The 7,737-nt window shown below is 42.2% G+C and overlaps 1 non-coding gene across 1 annotated transcript; it reads left to right on the forward strand.

Annotated features, from left to right (window-relative positions):
• Positions 1-904: 904 nt before the first annotated feature.
• Positions 905-1,011, forward strand: LOC131254394 (small nucleolar RNA R71). Its single transcript, XR_009175510.1, has one exon. It is a non-coding gene; the product is annotated as a small nucleolar RNA R71 (small nucleolar RNA).
• The last annotated feature ends 6,726 nt before the right edge of the window (positions 1,012-7,737 follow it).

Genomic DNA, 7,737 nt, shown 5'->3' on the forward strand with positions numbered 1-7,737 from the left:
ACGGAGCAATTGGCTTCTCTAGAAGTTCCGGTTCTAATTTTTGTGGGGCATCACTAGATCCATCATTGTTGTCCTCTTCTGGTTCTTGAGGCTTTTTGGGCCTAACCGGAAGAGTTTTATCAATGATCTTTCTACTCCTAAGAGTGGTGATGGATTTAGCGTGCCCCATCGGATTTGAAGAGCTGGGATCATTAATCTCGTACTGCGGTTTAGGATTGGGGAGAGGTTGTGCAGGAAGCATCCCCTTTTCTATAACCGTCATACGAGAATCTATCTTTTGCATAAAATCTGTAATTCCTCACATTGCCTGAGCCAGCTCTTGTATGGAATTTTGAACCGGTTCCTCTTGAGGTTTCACTTAATTTGGATTTTGATTGAAGAAACCTTGAGGGGTAGCCATTTGTCCATTCCTCCAACTAAAGTTTGGATGATTTTTCCAACCAGGATTGTACGTATTGGAGTTAGGTCCAGTAAAAGGTCTTTGATAGTTGTTTACGACATTAGCTTGTTCATTCAACACTCCTCAAAAGGCGGGTATTGTAGGACAATTTTTAGTTGTATGAATGTTGCGATCACAGATGCCACAAACAATTTCATTAACATTATCCTTCTTTCCTTCCATGGCCTCAACTTTCCTTATGAGCGTAGTCACTTTACACTTGAGATTATCCTCTTCTTTCAAGAGATATAATCCACCTTTCTCCTTTAATTGAGTCGGCCTAGACGTGGTGTTCGACTTTGGGTAATAGTCCCATGATTGTGTTTTTTCAGCAAGACTATCGAGGTAATCCCATACCTCGTCAACATCTTTATTATGAACTCTCCATTACACATTGTCTCGACCATTTGGCGCATGGAAGATATCAGTCCATCATAGAAAAAATTTGTAATGCGCCACGTTTCAAATCCGTGTTGTGGGCATGAACTGACCAAATCTTTGAACCTTTCCCAACATTGGAAGAATGTTTCATCTTCCTTTTGGGCAAAGTTCATGATTGCTTTTCTGAGGGTAATCGTTTTATGATGTGGGAAGAATTTTTTTATGAATTCCCTCTGCATGTCGTTCCATGTGTCAATGGATCTAGGACGCAGTGAATGTAACCACGTCTTAGCTTTCTCTTTTAAGGAAAAAGGAAAGAGTTTCAGCCTGATTGTATCCTCAGATACATTAGGAAAACATAATGTAGCTATAATCTCATCGAACTCTTTCAAATGTAAATATAGACTCTCTGATTCAAGTCCATGGAATTTGGAAAGGAGTTGGATAACTCCTGGCTTGATGTCCATTTGTCCTATGTTTTCAGGAAAAATCATGCATGAGGGCGTACTCACTCCCGCCGGTTGTAGATAATCTCGTAAAGTACGAGGCGGGGGTGCCTGATGCACCTCGTTCTCATCTTGGGTATCCTCCACCCTGGGTGGAAGTAGAGGAGGTTGGTCTTCAGCTATAACTTCAATTAACTCAGGGGATTTCGAGTGGTGTATAGTCCTGCGATGGATAGTCAACCCCTCAACCAATCCTCCTTCAGTCAAGAGACGTCGAGTGTTGTCACGGGCCCACTTGGGCATGAAACAATCACAGCCCTCAATTAAATTCAAAACCTAATCCTAAGAAAGGAAAAGAAAATCTAGAAAGAAAGAGAAAGTTGGAAAGAAATTACCAAATTGGAGTCCCTAAGTTAAAAACCGAATTAGAAATTTCTATCTTAAAGGCCTAAAAAATAGGAAGGTTAGTTTCTAAACAAAAATTCTAAAAATAAATTAGGAAGCAAAATTAGATTCTAAAAGAGTTAAAATTAGAAAGTTACCAAAAATAAAAATAGAGAGTTAATTTCTAAAAAGGGAAAAAGTAGAGAAATTAGGAAGGAATTACCAATTTAGGAACTTATGTCAGGATCCTACAAAACATGGAAACAAGTTAGTTCTAGAAATCAATTAAAAACCTAAAACTAAAGTTAGTCAAATTCTAATATTAAACTAATTCTAAACCTAACTAATTTTAGAGAATCGCAACCGTCAGTCCCCGGCAACGGCCCCAAAAACTTGTTCACTCCCCAAGTATAGGGTTGTGATGTAGTAATAAACTCGGTAAGACCAAGGTCGAATCCCAAGGGACTGACACCTGTACGTTATCTGAAACTAAGTAGAACTAGAACTGGACTAAGATGTAATCTAAATCAAAATAGAATTTAAAAAATAATTGTGAAATAAATTATCTAAAACCAAAGAGAAATCAGAGGTAAGAAACTAGGGATTCAGAGGATCCACTTGTAAAGATCAGGGAGATCTTACGCCTGCTTCAAGAATCATGGAAATTAACTGAACTTACCTGATATAAGTTTCAAAAGATGAAAGGTATAGGAATTAGAATGGATTCCATCACCAAACCATGCCCAGGAGACAAAGTAGACAACAGAATTAAACTAATCACCAACCAATCAATCATGTTATGAGGGTTAGGAAGGGTACCATCATCCGACCATGCCCATGAGACTATGGTGAACAACAGGGCTTCCTGACATCATAAACATAAAAAAAATAATGAAGAAATATGCTCAAAGTCATTGCAGACCTATTGTAATTTCAGTCACAACAGACCATTAAAAACTGAAAACATTCCCTTACAATTAACCCAAAACCAAATCCATTCAGTGTAAACAAGAATTAAAGGCATAAAATTCTTCCCATCACGCTATAAGCTTCACCCCTTAGCCCTAGCTAAGGGGTTTAGCCTAACATAAACATGATTAGGCTAATCACAATAAAAAAATAAATCAAAACAAGATGAAACCTGACAGTTGAAACTCTCTCTCTCCTGCTCAATTTCCCAGTCCTTCCTTCCAAAGACTTCCGATCCTAGTTTCTCTTTTTCTCTCTTTCTTTTATAGCAAGGAACGGTCGAAAGCTGGAGTCGGTCGACTATTGTTCGCAGCATCTCCGCAGCGAAACAAGACACAGCAGGTAGGTGCGTCTGGGTGAGGTGTTCAGCGAGATGATCCGTCAAATGCAAGATCTGAACTGTTTAGGTTCTTCGATGATGGTCGGCCACCCTGAAAGAATGATTTGGATGGTTAGGATTGATGGCCCGCTCCGAGCCAAGCTTGCAGAACGACCCGGATCGTCCGGGTTTCTCCGGACGCGTAACCTACGTAAATCAAAGTACGCTGATTCTTGGTGGGGCCCATGATCCGCGTCGTCATGGAAATCCACTCCATTCAGTAGTTTTACCTCATAAAATCATTCAGGAAGCGACGGTTTTCAATTGGTTTCGGTGTGGCCCACATAACTTTTCTTTGCACCATTCGTCCTCCGTTTAGACGGTTGAAAACCGATCTTTCGTTGTTTCTTGATATTTTGCCCCCTAGGCTTAGATGATAGGGACCGTGGGCTCCTGATGGACGGTCCGGATTGGTCCTTTGAAGTGTGATGGTGGCCCACGAGATTCGCCCGCAGGCTCTGTTGCGAAACAGAGCCTGCGCGTTTCAGCGCTGTGATGATCAGCGGGCCCCAAGAAGATGTTTCATGGAAAATCCATACCGTCCATTATCTTTAGGATGAAAAAACATACAGACAGACCCAGACCGAGCTGATTCCAATGTGGTCCACAAGTTCTTCTACTCCGTCGTCCATCTTCCGTTTGGACGGTAATCTTCCTGTTATTACGTTCATAGGTCCAAAAGGACACCTAAGTGAGGCTTATAGGCACCCCTTGGACACAATGGAAGGTTCTGATCATCAGAATTCATGATGGGTGGGTCCCACAAGCCAAAAACGGCAATCGACGGTGAAGGCGCTGGATGTTGAGATTTCTTTAAAGAAATATCGGTCAGCACACGCTGACCGATTTCTTGAGTTATGGTGCGCGTCCACTCTATACACATCCCGTATACACGCGTCACGTGTTTGGGTTCCAAGGTGACGTATGTGTAAAATCTGATCCGTCCATCCGTTCACTCATCTCATTTTAACCGTGGGGACTGAAGATGAAGCGCATTCATACAGCAGGTGGGCCCTAATTCACTGATTTATAGACTGATCTGTCTGTTGGGATACTTTCAGAGGGATCCGATGGTTTAAATTTTACTTGTACGGTTCATTTATGATCCTCAGGCCACATATGGAGTTTTGAGCTAAACGGATGGTGAAAACCTTGTGATCTTGCATTCTGGCTGACTTCTAGGCCACTTGAGCTTCAGCTTCTCAATTTCCTTGGATCTCTGGTGTGTAAATCCGTCGATCTTGGTCCCATGGAGTCCGTACCTTGCCTTGGTGAATTCTGAGTGTTAACTTCATACTTTTAGCACCTTATTTCGATCCAAGCTCGTAAATACAACCTGCATCACAAATACGATTAAACGAGCTATTAAACAGTATCATACTTGTAAATTCGAGTAATAATTGGGGTCTGATATGCAATATTTGACCCTCAACAGTTAGCAGGTCCACCTACTGCCGGACAAACGTCCAGTAGCGGCTCAGCTGAGGCCCACCCTGATATGTATGTTTTGTCCTTACCATCCACTAGTTTTCAGGGCCACGTTGAGATATGTGCTTTATCCCTGCCGTCTAGATGTTTGGGATGGTGGGGGCCCCATGTGATGTATGTGTCTATCCACGCTATCCACACGTGGACAGTGGGACCCACTTGATGTAAATGTTTTATCCATTACGTCCTGCCACCATGATATGTGTCGCATATTCACACCATCCATTCACGTGGACCCCATGTGATGTACATGTTTGATCCAAGCTATCTATTTGGTGAGGCCCATTGTGATGTGTATTAGGCCCATGTGATGCGGCCCATTGTGATGTGTATTAGGCCCATGTGATGCGGCCCATTGTGATGTGTATAAGGCCCATGTGATGTGGCCCATCGTGATGTGTATTAGGCCCATGTGATGCGGCCCATTGTGATGTGTATTAGGCCTATGTGATGTGGCCCATCGTGATGTGTATTAGGCCCATGTGATGTGGCCCATCGTGATGTGTATTAGGCCCATATAATGCGGCCCATCGTGATGTGTATTAGGCCCATGTGATGCAGCCCATTGTGATGTATGTGAGGTCCTTGTGTGAGGACCAATGCGATATATATGAGGACTAATTGTGATGTATGATTCCCCTATGAAATATGAAATGATGTTTATGATGCTCATTCACCTTCCTAGTTGGTTCTAAATAGGTCATGCCTTGGGAGCAATGATGTTTATGATGCCCATTCACCTTCCTATTTGGTTCTAAATATGTTATGCCTTGGGAGCAATGATGTTTAATGTCCACATTGTAAGAGCAATGATGGTTAAATGCCCACATTGTAACTCTCCCTAAGGCCTGTTATTAGGCTCATTCTCGTATCCCCTTAGTGGGCTAACCCAAACTATTGGGTCCCCATAATTGTTAGGCCCATTCTCATCTCCCCTTATTATGGGCTAACCCAAATTGATGGGCCCCCCACTAGTACAAGTATGATCTGTCTCACCTTTTTTGGGTTATCCCAAACTATTGGGCCCCTATTAATGCTAATAGAAGTACCCAAACCTTGAAGTCCACCTTGTGTTCACCCCAGGCCTTCCATAGGAAATGTGGGCCACTTAGATTCATGTTTTGCCCACATTTAGTAACCATACCCAAGGCCCACTTAGGTGTTGAGCAGGCTACCCAATCTTCTTGGAAGGACACATAGTTCTAGGTGTAAGTACTCCACCAAACCCACTTTGTGTACGTATCAGGTTTCCTATAGGAAAGCCCAATTTATTACATGATATAGAGATTTAGGAAGCCCAATTGTTCACCATGTTAGCTCACCTTGTGAACTCACCTTGTCATATACCCACTTAACTCACCACGAGAGGTGTATCCTACCCTTGTACCCATTTACTAGGACCTCGTGACATATACATATCATCCACACCGTCCGTCTCTTTGTTGAGACAAGTGTGAGGTCCATCTTGGACATTAGCGTATCATCTAGGTTATTCGTTGCTTAGTACATCTCACCCATTGCCGTAGATAGAAGAATATGTAGTATCAAGTTTGGTATATTCATTATGCAGAACCTATCTTGACATATAAACTAGACCCATCGTCCCCGTCTTGGATCATGTAGAGCCATGGAAGGCTAATTTAAGACATACCACATAGGCTCCTATAGTTGTAGAAGGAGCACGTTGTTCAGTTTATACTCATAGTATGTGACAAGCAGGTGATGGTCGATTGTGGAGTATTATTGTCTACCCTATCAGATAATCATGCCTATGTACTTTATTACATCATGATACATGCCTATATGCATCACATGTATGCTTGTTATGAGAAGTGATTGATCATAACATATGACATTGGGACTCCTTGTGAGACGAAGTTGCCCCACATGATCGTGCGATATGCGCAGGATTGTTGCATGACTGATAGCGTGATCCATGCATCTTGCATTTGTGTGACATGACTACTGTATGCCCTAGTGATATCAGGGTCGTAGCCTCCACAGGTATATCGTGGATGGTCAGATGAGACACTGAAAATCTTTTTCTACATGAGGTATTATAGATGTCCTTAGGTGAAATTTCCTAAATCCTCTTGGTACCAGAGGACGCCCCAACGTCTAGACCGAGTGGATGTAGGAGCGCCGAGTGCCGGATGCCAGGAGGCCGCGCTTCCCACTGTGTCGTGGTCGGTTGGAAGGTGGTGTGACCTTATCCGCCCGACGGTAGGGGGCATAGCTAGGTTGAGTTTGACCAACTCATAAATGGGTGCACTATCGACGTGCCAGGTAGATATTGGCCAACTACTAGCCATGCAGATAGTGTGGTCTCTTCCACTTATATGGTTGCGCGTCCAGTGGGCGAAGAATTGGTGTAGAGTGTACTAGACCCCGGTGATATCCCAGAGATGAGCCATACTGACATATGGACGTACTGAGTATAGGATTACATACCCATCATTTGACTCATGCATTCATTTATTCACTATCCACTCGGGCTGATGGTGCGTAATTAGATCATTACGTGCACCTTCACAATGGCCATGATTTCAGTTGGGTACATGACCAACCTGAGATTAGGAGTTTACCACATTAAGTCTAGCTATCCAAATTTAGGTATGAGACTGGTTTAGATGAAGTCTCTTATGATGAATACCACAGCTTACGATACCATGTGTTATCATCCCGATTACACACTCTAACTTTATCATTTCTTTTGCCTTTATATTTTACATTACACCCTTAGCTGATGACATTGGGATTACTATGATTCTGCACTATATGGCCTAGATATGACGTTTGGCTTACTATATCTCCACATTGCGTGGTCGATTTACATTGCTTTATCAGTATATAACATTTCCTTATTATATCTTCGTATCACATAGCTTGGATAAGGTTGATGGTATTTGTGGACTTGCCAGTATTTCCGCTTACTCTGATTTTATATGCTTGGCACATGCATTGCACATACATACACCACCCTCTAAGCTTCTTATAAGCTTATGCATGACCGTTGCGTGCAGGTGTCGTTAGGTTGCAGTAACATTGAGGCATGAGCATGAAGGCCGAGCTTTGTGGAGATTTTATTACATTCATGTATTTCCTTTCAACATTGTAATTAATTATTTATATTAGTGGATATGTAATGATGATGTTGCTCTTGTGATTTGGGTACACTTGTGGTTATGTTCCTTTACAAATAATTTTACACTAAAAATCCTCATTGTAGGATCCCAGGATCGAAATTTAGC

Source organism: Magnolia sinica, chromosome 8 (genome assembly GCF_029962835.1).
Source record: "Magnolia sinica isolate HGM2019 chromosome 8, MsV1, whole genome shotgun sequence".
Lineage (NCBI taxonomy): Eukaryota > Viridiplantae > Streptophyta > Magnoliopsida > Magnoliales > Magnoliaceae > Magnolia > Magnolia sinica.